The sequence below is a fragment of the Humulus lupulus genome, chromosome 9 (genome assembly GCF_963169125.1).
Source record: "Humulus lupulus chromosome 9, drHumLupu1.1, whole genome shotgun sequence".
In the NCBI taxonomy this organism is placed as follows: domain Eukaryota; kingdom Viridiplantae; phylum Streptophyta; class Magnoliopsida; order Rosales; family Cannabaceae; genus Humulus; species Humulus lupulus.
This window is the reverse complement of record NC_084801.1, coordinates 82,085,793-82,098,004: the sequence shown is the minus strand read 5'-3', so window position 1 is coordinate 82,098,004 and position 12,212 is coordinate 82,085,793.

Here is a 12,212-nt window from a genome sequence, read left to right as displayed (position 1 = left end):
CGGCACCCTGCTGCGCCGGGAAGGCCCGGCCGATGGCGGGTCTCTCCTACTATTTCCGTAGGTCGGGATGTCTCGGACGGGCTGAGGAGACGGGTATCTGATGGGAGAAGGAGGATGCCTGACCGGAGAGGCGATCCTAGTGCCGTCCGGACGGACTAAATTTGGTGGGGGCCTCTCGGCCCTGCCAGCTTGCTGGTTTCGCGCTGGGCGAGCTGGACGAGGAACTGGACGTTCTTCGGGGACGGGCTGACGTCTCCGGATCCCCTCGGCCCTCCTTTGGGAACTTCCTCGATCTCTTCTGGGCGTCCTCGAGGAAGGCTGAGAGCTAGGGGTTGATGTCCTAACCGAACGGCTGTACTGCTGCTGTTCGGTCTGAGGCATTTCCCTGAAGTTCGCCTCTTGATGGTGCGGTGAAGGGGTGGAGTTGGCTGCAGGGAGTCTACCGGAACGGCTATGCCTGGATCGATTACTCCGGCGAGACTTAGGAGCCTCGCCTTGCCTCTCTCCAACGTTACCGTTGGTTGTGAGAGGGGGTAGTCGACTCAGAATATCCTGGATTTGCTGACCAGCTGCTGCTAGCTGGCTCCTCAGCTGAGCATTCTCCATCTCCACCGCAGTGTAATAACATGGATTCGGATTAGGCGGTCGGGGCGCCGAACTACCAGTGTCGTCTTGGCCGGCCGGCTGCTTTCCTGGCCTCTGCTGGACTTCAGGAACTTGCTCATCAGGGAGGGCAACATGGCGGGCCTCTTGCCCATCATGCTGTTCTGTCTCGTTGCCATGTTTGGATCGAGTGGTCACCATAGTTGTATGTTTGTGGTAGTACTAATCGAACTTGCTCTCAATGAAAGTACCAAACTGTTGACGCGGTTCTTCGGCAACAGATAATTAAGAGAAGAAGAGAAAGAGATTAGTACTAAAAGTAGAACCGTCACAGATATGAAATCTTTGTGGAAAGAACTAGGTGACTCCAGACACGTTTTTAAGTGGTTCGAAGGTTAAAATCCTTCTACTCCACTAGTCAATATTATTGATATTCTCTGGGTAATTGGTTTACAAAGTATATAGTTCTTAAAAGACTATTTTTCCAACCCCTATCAACTCCCAGGGTCTCCATATTTATAGGAGAAGGCACCTGGAAGTTGGTAGGGAGGTCATCCCGTGACCTTACCATTTGTCATATCAAGTCTGTGATATTCATGATTAATTCCTAAACCTGACACACAAGTGTGGTCTAATCAGTATGGAAGGAGATAATGGGCCGCACGGCCCAACTCGTCCGTGGGTGTCTGAATACGCACGTTCCTGCTGCGTGTCCGAGAAGTCAGGGGGATATCGGACACGTGATGGCAGGAATATGCACGTTTATCTTGCGTGTTGACTTCCCATAGGGTCAGAGCTTCCTGAGAAGCTCGTTACTCGAGCAATTCATAACCCGAGCTTATTCGTCCGTGGACGCCGGATATTATTCCCAGCTCCTGGTGCAACAAGTGCGAGCTGGAAACAGGACCCCCTCGAGCTAGAAAGGGCCCGTCCTGGAAATAGAGCCTCTGGCCTGTGGGAACCTCAGACTAAATCATGTTTAGTCCGAGGCTCGTCCTGCTAAACAGCCCGTGGGAAAACCAGGGCGTACAGTATTTTGTTAGGCATTTGGTGCCTAGTCGTTAACACACTTAGCAACCACATGTCAATTCAAGATTAGATAAAAAAATTATACATTGAGACTTAACTACTATAAAATGTGACTACATAAATAATTTTGCCACACATATTCATATTTTATATTATTATTTTTAACCACGATTGTGTATTATAAATAATTTTACTTCAAACTAGATAAATATTTTTTTTTATAATTGATTATATTGTATTGAATATTTCTTATAAATTAATATTAATCTTGTTGATGCTGATTTTCCTGAGTCACATAAAATAGTGATTAAGTAATTTAATTCAGAATATAAAAGGCAAACTCATACATTTTTACGTAGTTTAGTGGTTAAAATCCACCTAGTCCACAAATTATTATTATTGACTGTTGAGAACTAAGTGTTACAATCACAGAGAATTATTTCACTACAAATTCTCTAGTTATTTTATGAGAGTTTCAATGTACAAAGTAATCAAAAGCTTACAAAATACATCAATGAGTCTCTTATTTATACTGGGAACTCACTAAAATATAGTCTCCACAAAATTACGAAGAACTCGTGTATTTTTTTAAATTTAAAATAAAGTTCAAGATATTTTTGCATAAATATCTATTTTAATATAAACTATGTCCATATTTGAATTCAAATTGCAAACAGTTGTAACTATCCTCGGAATATCAACAAACAATGACTTCCAATGCTTTCAAGAGCTGCTTTCTAAGGACATGCTTCCCAAGACCTGCTTTCAAATGACTCACTTTCTATGGACCTACTTCCCAAGAACTGCTTTCCAAGGGCATGCTTTCCAAGAATCTATTTCCGAGGGTCTGCACTCCAAGGACCTGCTCCCCAATATCTATTACCTGAAACAACTCTCTTAGACCTGTTTGACTAAAACTGGTTCCTTGGACCTATATAATTGATGTAGCTCGAGCTACTGTTAATATGCTTGACTTGTAGCAGATTTAGTTCATACTCGATTTGATGACCATCAGCCCCATTATGTCAGCTCACTATGCCAGCCTATTGATGAATACTTGACAAATTTTCCACAAATCAACATCAACTATCTTAAGAAAGTCATAAGTATTATGATTGGTTAAATACAAATGCTAAGTGTTGTTACACAAGTTAGGTGTAAAACACTTAATAATTTCACATAGTGAAGATGTGAAAGCTGTGTTTCAATTGTAGGCACTTAAAAATTACGTTTTTGGGTCCAAAGTGATACAATGAGGTATTTAAGGATGCCCAAAAAGTTTGGGCATAGTTGGAGGTGTTTAAGGTCAATTTCGAACGTTTTGACTTGCTGGGGTGGCGTTGCGTCGCCACCCATGTGGCGTAGCATCGCCTACCAGCAGGCGATGTGTCACTTGACGTGTCCATACAGACACATATTTTAACTCTGAATGATATGTTTTTTAGGCTCTAATCCTATTAGTTAGACCTAATGACTATGCCTACTCTATAAAAGGGTTCTCATAGAGTTTTGATAGACATGATCACTCTCTCAAGTCTTTCTCTAACCTCTCTCTCTAGCTTTCATGATCTCAAGTTTTCTCCAAGAAACTCATAAAGCACTACTACAAAATTGTACTTAGACGACATGCATGAGATGACGTTTGTAGTAGAATTGTCGTGTCATGTTAAAAATATACATGACACAACAGTCACTCACAAACTGTTGTGCCATGCAAATTAAAACTCACATGAAACGACAGTTCTAATGAGACTGTTGTAACATGCCTATTTTTAACATGAGACAACATTTCTACTTAAACTGTTGTCTAATGCAATACAACTTTTCTAATCAAGTACTAATTTAATTTGTATTTTTTTAATATAATTTAATATATTTTATGTAAATATATTAATAAAAAAGTATTAATTAATAATTTGCAACACACAATAGCTACAAGTTAAATAATGAGTTTTGTTTTTAAATGAGTTATTCAAATAATTGTTTAAATTTTTAATATTTTTTTGTAATATTAATTGCTAATTGAATTACTTATTATATATTTAATAAAAAAAATATTTCTTTTATTAAAAAATCAATAATGATGGTATTGTTTGGTAAAACTTAAAAAAACAGTTTTTTATTTAGTTAATTAAAAATTTGACAATTAAACATAAAACAGTGCTTGGTAACTTTATTTTTCTTTATTATTTTTAAAATTTTTAATTAAAATTCATTAAATTTTGAAAATATAATTTTTTCACTTTTAATTTGTTTTTTAAACCATTTCGACTTTTTGTTTCTTTTTTTTTTTTCTCTTCTTCAAATCAACACCTCATTTCATATTGTTAAACAAAAAATAAAAATAAAAGTTATCAAACGTGTTTATTGTTTTTAAAAACAAAAAATAATAATCCCGTTTGATAACTTTTATTTTTATTTTTGATTTAACAATATGAAGTATTGATTTGAAGAATAGAAGAAAAAAAAGAAAGGAAAAGTCGAAAACGGTTTTAAAAAATTTGGAAAGTGAAAAAATTCTATTTTCAAAATTTAATAAATTTTAATTAAAATTTAAAAAAATAACAAATAAAAATAAAGTTACCATACACATTTTATTTTTAGTTGTTAAGTTTTTAATTAATTAAATAGAAACTTTTTTACCAAACAATATAAATTTTTTTACCAATTAAACACAACCATACTTATTAAAAATTTATAGTATTAATTTTATTTTTTTCTTTTAAAACTAATAAAAACTATTTTTTAAAAAACAGATAATTTTTTTCTCTTCCTTACTTTTTTTAAAGAATGACTTATTTCTAGGTTAATCGTGACCCCATCCACCTCCGTTCGACAACCCCGCGCGCAGCACCTCCTCTGTGATGGCACCCCCCGCCTCCATTCGACAACCCGGACAACACCCCAAGATAGTAGCACAGCCGCCATTCGACCCCAGGACAGCAACCTCGCTATTGTTCGACATCCATAATAGCTCGTGTGACTGGAGTCAACCTCTCTTCTCCGGCGACTGGTTTCCTCCTTCTCAGGTGATAACACCTCAGGTGCACGACAGATTCCCCAGGTATAGACCTCCGCCCTCTCTCATATTTCCCTTTTCTTTATTTTTTTTCCTCTCAAAGTTCAAACTCCCAAAAATTCTTCTCAACTTTCTTTCTTCTGATTTCTGGGATTGAATATTCAGAATGTGGAATTGGATCTTTTGTAGAGTTTTTTTTTGTTAAATCTTACCTTGATTTGTTTATAAAACTATAGAAACTGTCTTGTATTGGAGAAGAGCTACTATTGGTTTGATTGCAACGTGGGGTTAAAACATTCTTATAAGATCACTTTCATTGATAATTGGGGTTTTGGTTTTATTAGAATTCACCTATGATTTCCTAACTAGGCATGGTTGTGATGGTAATAATGCCTAACTAGCGCTGCAGATGATGTCTAATCTAGAGTTATTGAAGATTGCCTCTGAAGGCATGAAGAACTTGAGGCCTGAAGACCTGAAGAATGCAGCAGAACAGTTGAAGCATACCCGTCCAGAGGAGATGGCTGAGATTGGAGAGAAGATGGCTAACTCAACGCCTAAAGAGATAGCAGCTATGCGTACACGTCTTGATGCCCAGATCACTTATAAATTGAATGGAGCTCAGATGCTGAAGAAACAGGTTTGTTTCTTCTTATCTTTTGCTTTTGCATTTTGAGAAATTTTTAATGTTAACATTGAAATTCTTAATTTTTTTGGCTTAGTAAGCATTGCATTAAGTTGGCCACCTACACGATGAGAGATAGTATCCCTAAGCTTAAGTTTTATTCTCAATACATATTGAACGTTAAATTCATTAACTTTTGTTTTATTGACTTAGAGGGTAGCGTGGATTTTGTCATTTGTAGTGCTGCCAAAACTAAATGAACTATTTTATTTGTTTGGTACACAAACTTTATTAATAGTTACTAGCACCACAGGATGTTAGCATTCTTAACTTTCGTTTTGATAAACAGGGAGCAGAAAGTACTTAAAAGGGAAAGAATTCCCCATTATTATAGTTATAGGATATGTATACCTGAGACCTTTAGATCAGGAACCTATTTGCCAAACTCGCTTGTGGTTCCCTTTAGAGATGAAAGGAAAACCTTCAGTAATTTATAGGGAAAATTTTTCATTGCTTTCTGTAGAGATGAGGCCTATTCAAGTTGGCTAGATGCCTCAACTGAAACAACTACCTTCCATAAGCTTTAACCCTCTTACTGATAGGAAAGTTGTGACCCAGATCCTATATAGTAGTTTCGTTTATAGCTTAAATTTTTTTATTAGTGTGGCTTAGAGGATGGGCAGTTTTTTATTTTTTGTTTCTTATAATGATACTCCTCTACTCTTTCTGATTTTCTGAACATGGAATGAAGAGTGGATTAGAGAGTTAGAATGAAATGAAGAATGCGTAAACTGACGATTTGATTATCAATCTCTGTTTTTCCACACTAAGACTGATTTATATGTTTCTTAAAAGTTTGATAAACTCAAAGAAACTACATACTGATGAAAGGGCCACATGTTTCATTAAAGGACCCTTAAAATATTATCTTTATTTATACCTTTGCTTGAGAGACATTATATGAAGAAAAAGATTGCGAAAAAGGTGTGCTAAAAAAAGAGCAAAATACTTTTTTTCTTCTTCTTTTTAAGCTCTAAAATCTTGAAAAAAAAATCTTAAGTAGATCATTTTGTCTACAATGTTTTTAAACAACTGCTGTTAATTTTAGAAATCTTAATTATATCACTTGATCTGCAATGTTCTTGCTAGTAGAGAAATAACTGCTTTTAATCTTAGAAAATCTTAACTATATCACTTGATCTGCAATGTTTCTGCTTCTAGAGGGGAAAAAAATCAAATACTGTCTTTAGAAAACTCTTACCCTCAATTCAATTTAATTTATCATTTTTTATTGATTAAGGACTGATTAGAACATCAATGATCAGCCATTCGATTATATAGTGGAACATATATATTTCATAAGTGTTTGTAGATTCCCCTAGTCTATCTTCATTGTTTTCATTCACACTTGTTTTGCATATAATTTGGCAGGTAAACGAGCTTCATAGCCAGGGAAAGTACAATGATGCCTTACAGAAGTACTGTCTTGTGAGTATATTTACTGTTACTTTGGCCTACTTGAAGAGAACTTTCTCTACTTTCAGTGTGAACTTTTGGTTTTTGAGTATGATTAGTACTTTTCATCTTTCAAATCTTAGGCAAAAAGAACCTAAAAGGCATTCCATCATCGAAAGGTCAATCACTACAGTTGGCATGCTCACTAAACTTGATGTCATGTTACTCGAAAACAAAGCAGTTTGATGAATGCATAAAAGAAGGTTCTGAGGTATTGAGTTGTTTTCCTTTTGCTTTCTATTATACTATATATAAGTCAACTGTGATTAATAATCAAGACATTTATAATAATAACACCAAAGCTAGAGGATTATTTGTCTCTAATATTGCTTTTGTATTTTCTCATTTTCAATCTATCAGTTCTGATCTTATAATAAAAAAATTGTTTCAGAAAATAATGCTTTTATGTTCAGAAGGTATATGCAGATATTAACAATTCATTAATGCTCTTTTTCTTTTTTAACTTGCTCATCAGCTTAAAAATGTAATACATTGTTACAGGTATTGGGATATGATGTGAAGAATGTGAAAGCATTTTACCATAATTAATTGTTACATCATGTAAGAGGGATCATAGAATATATATATTGATTGTTGTATGTTCATTTGATTTTGATCAGCAGTAGCAGTTTTATAAGCTTAGGACACACAAGTAATCCTTGGATTAAGGTACTGTATCAGCTTGCATATATTATGATTCTTGAACCATTTTTTCCCTACATTAAGTCAATGTTGTAGATTAATGGTCATGGAGATTAAGGGCCTCGCCTTGCCTCGGCGCACCCAGCGAAGCAGTGCCTCGCGCAAGGGCTTCTCACGGGACCCGTCTCACGCCTACCCTCCCTCAGCGCACCCAGCAAAGTAGCACCTCGCACAAAGGCCTCTCTCGAGACCCGTCTCGCGCCTGTCCGCCCTCGGCGCACCTAGCGAAGTAGCGCCTTGCACAAGGGCCTCTCACGAGACCCGTCTCGCGCCTACCCTCCCTCGGTGCACCCAGCGAAGCAGCGCCTCGCACAAGGGCGTCTCGCGAGACCCGTCTCGTGCCTGCCCTCCCTTGGTGCGCCCAGCGAAGCAGCACCTCACACAAGGGCCTCTCACGAGACCCGTCTCGCACCTGCCCTCCCTCGGCGCACCTAGTGAAGCAGCGGCTCGCACAAGGGCCTCTCACGAGACCCATCTCACACCTGCCCTCCCTCGGCGCACCCAGCGAAGTAGTGTCTCGCACAACGGCCTCTCACGAGACCCGTCTTGGCCTTGGGGTGCTTTGGGAATCTCGCAACAAGGAGCCTATCTTGAGCCAATGGTCCAAGGGCCCCATCACGCACCGCGACCCCTACATGCATCAGGTATCTCGTACCCCGCACCTCAAGATGGTGTCTTCTATGAGAACTTATGGAGACTCCAACATTTAGAGGTAAGAGACCAAGTATAATTCAAAAAGATCGTACAAGTACGGAGCTCATACGGGGAACGACCTTTGAGAGCCCATATGTCTGATCCGAGTACTCATGTCAGACAAGTAGTGGGAGTAATAGGAGAGGGGACATGGCCTGTATGTTTCTAACCTGATGTCAGTGTCGACACCACCAACAGCACCACTACGCCTGGTGTTTCTCCTCTGACACTCGTACTGAATAAGTAGTGGAGACATCCCCACGATACCTGACCATGTACTGGTGCGAACACCACTACCCCTGAGACCACTCTCCTGACAGTGTACTCGTGTACTACCCCTGAGACCACTCTCCTGATAGTGTACTCATGTACCATCTGGTCCCTTGGACCCCAATGTATCAGTGGCCATTAGAGCCCACTATAAAAGGAACCCTATTTCCACTTGGAAGGGGGTTGGAAAAAATACTGTAGCACCATACCATAAGAAATACAAGTTCATTTCACCATTTTCTTTCTGCAAGTATTATCTAAGTTTCTGTTTAGGTTTTTGAAGTTCTTCATTGATAAGCTCTATACTTTAATTTTTCCAACTTAACTTCGTTGACGAGTTCTCACCGTCAACATTTACTATTGACTGTAAGAACTTGTCAACTAAGTTAGATTAAAAACTTCATGAGTTGTAAAAGAAGTAGGTTCAAATGAAATGAACTTCAAGCAAACTTCCTTATGATTTCAAGAACACAAAATGTAAATGATGAAATTTTAGAATGAAAAATAGAGAGAAGCTAGAGTATCTATTTCCATTAACAATGAGTGGTTACGAAATTCTCCGAAAAATTTCCCGCCTTCTCAGATGAAGGGAGGTCATATTTATAGTAGAGCACTGATGACTCTTAGTAAATTGTGGTCCCTTGGGACACGACTCTGCATATGCAGTTTATAGGTGGTAGTGGTGCCAGGAGCGTGGTGGTCGACTCTAATACATGCCGAGAGTTTGTTGGAGCACCTCCACTTTAGTACCTGGATGTACCTCTACCACTTGATTAGTACAAGTGTCAGAAATTGGCTGATGAGGACCACATCAGGTACCTTGCTTGTATGACCACTACTTGTCTAGCGTGTACATCATGTCTATACTCCAACTCCTCTTGGTTTATAGGTGCATTACGTATTAGTACGAGCTCCTTGAGTCACAAGTTTTCACCTTCGCAAGGTACATTATTCCCAAGGACTTCAAGTGTTAAAATCCTTACATGTTATTTCAAGATGCCTGGCAACCCAAGCGCAGAGTGTCGCTCCGTCGGCGAGGCATGTGTCTCGCGAGACCCCCGGTGCGAGGCCATGGTGCGCTTGGTGTGCAGCCCTTGGCACAAGACCCTCAGTATGAGGCGCTGCTGTGTGGCTGAGGTGGTGTCTGTGAGACACTGGCGCGAGGCGAGATGCGTGCGAGACGCTGGGCATGCACGCGAGATGCCTGTTGTGCGCGAGACGCTGGGCATGCGCGTGAGACGCCTGCTGCGTGGCCGAGGTGGTGTCCACGAGACACTGGCACGAGGTGAGATGCGCGTGAGATGCCTGCTACGCGCGAGACGTCTGCTGCGTGGCCGAGGTGGTGTCCACGAGACACTAGCACGAGGTGTTGAGTTTTCGTACAAAAACAGTTATCAATAAACGATTGGAGCAGCTCCATACGAGATGTTGTATGGAAGGAGATGAAGATCTCCCATTTATTGGGATGAGATGGGTGAGAGGAAGTATTTGGGACTAGAGATGGTTCAGAAGAGTAGTGAAGCTATTGAGAAGATTCGAGCTCGAATGCTCGTTTCGTAGAGTAGATAGAAAAGCTATGTTGATCCTAAGCGTAGGGACATGGAGTTCCAGGTAGGGGACCACGTGTTTCTGCGAGTTTCACCATTGTGAGGGGTGAAGAGGTTTGGGAAAAAGCGCAAGTTGAGCCCTAGATTTATATGACCTTTTGAGACCTTGAAGAGGATCGGGCCAGTAGCCTATAGATTGGCTTTCCCACAATCGATATTAGAAGTTCACGACGTATTCCACATATCTATGCTTCGAAAGTACATCTCAAATACAATTCATGTGTTGAGATATGAGGATCTGGAGTTATAGACAGATTTAACGTATGAGGAGCGATCGGTATAGGTCCTAGATAGGAAAGACAAGGTTCTACGGAACAAGGCGATTCCTCTAGTCAAAGTATTATGGAGGAATAGAAAAGTTGAGGAAGCGACCTGGGAGCTTGAGTTAGCTATACAGGATCAGTATCCCAATTTATTTCGGTAAATTTTGAGGACGAAATTTTCAGTAGGAGGGGATAGTTATAACGACCCAAAAAAATGCTAATAGGTTTTAGTGCCTTGATTAGTGTGTCGGGAGGGTATAATTGGATATATGTGATTTAAATGAGTAACTACGTGGCATGCATGACTTATATGATTATGTGAACATATTATATGCATGTTTATGAGTATTAAATATGCATTTGGGCCCTTTACTTTTTATAAGGACATATTATAAATTTGGGCCCGTTAAGGGCATAAATGTGATTATATGTGATAAATACTTGAGATCACATTATTATGTGAATATATTTGCAGTATATGGCTTGAGGCGATCTTAGTGAGTGGATTAGCGGAATAGTTACAACAGGGAATAATACCCGGTTCAGAGTGAGCTTGGGGGTATTTTGGGAGGTTTAATGTATACTTGAGATTTATGGAGTAACGAGTAAGTATTTGGTAATTAGTTGGGTATGATGGGATTAATTGGGAACTTATAGGACGACTTGACGAATTAGCAAGAAATAATAAATGACTATTTTACCCCTAGGGGGAATTAGGGGGTTGCGGAAAGCTTAAGGGCAATTCAGTCTTTTAGAGCTAAGGCTAAACTCAGTGGAAATCTTAGATAGAACCAGAATACTTTCAAACATTTCCTCAGCTCTCACTCTCTCTCATCATATACGGTTTCTCTATCCCTTCTAGAACCTAAGGGATTTTGAAGGTTTGAAAGAGAAAACTCCAGGGATTGGAACTTGGGCAATGTAATGCCCTAGATAGCCAAGACCCCTACACTGTGTATTTATAAAGGTCCAGGACTTGCTAATAAATTCATTTAGTTAAAAACGTGTCACTAAAACCATTAATGAGCTAGGGTTAAAAGATTTTGGTCTCAAAAGATACATTTCATATAATTATACATTTTACACATGGGATCCCAAAAGAACAACATTTAAAAATCAGTTTACAAAATTTCCAGTGTACGAACAACCACTAGCCACTCTAAGGGAAAAACAAGCATTTATGGTCCTCATGTTCCTATCTCCTCCTCAATCGTGGCGGTCGAGCAGTTGATCATGTACATTTTGCCTTTAGATCTCTCCGATTCAGGGCTGATCAAGCTTGCCCTTGCCTTTACCTGTACCCGTGAGCCAAGGCCCAACAAGAAAATATAACGTTATAGCACAAACAATGATAACAATTGAATAACCTGTAAAGCATGTTCATATACTTAGCATACCACCCCAATTACATAATTCATAAACATAAGCATAGAATCAACAAACCAACACTCAACTATTCAGCATGACAAATCCACCAATCAATAATAATAATCAAATCACATTATAATCAGGGTCGACAACCTTAGGTCGTACCCTCTGTATACCCCACTGACTTCGATCCGCTTAAACCGAACTCAGTGCATAACAAGCTGTCCTCAGCTACCAGTGGTTGAGCCGCGCCCTATGCGCCAATGTAAACTCCGGCACTCTTAGACCGTTTTTTTATTATTCACATGGAATAATACCATCCTTCAATAAGCATACAAGATAGGGAGCCCTTAGCCCCATTATCAATTCATAATCGGGTGCAGTTTTCTTACCTCTAATTTCCAAGTATACCGATTATGAGAGATGCCTCTTGAGCACGATCCATTTCCTGAGCCCTAGCTTAGTACCTAGTCACAACCAAGATAAGGGATACCATTAATAATTGTAAAAAGGCTTCT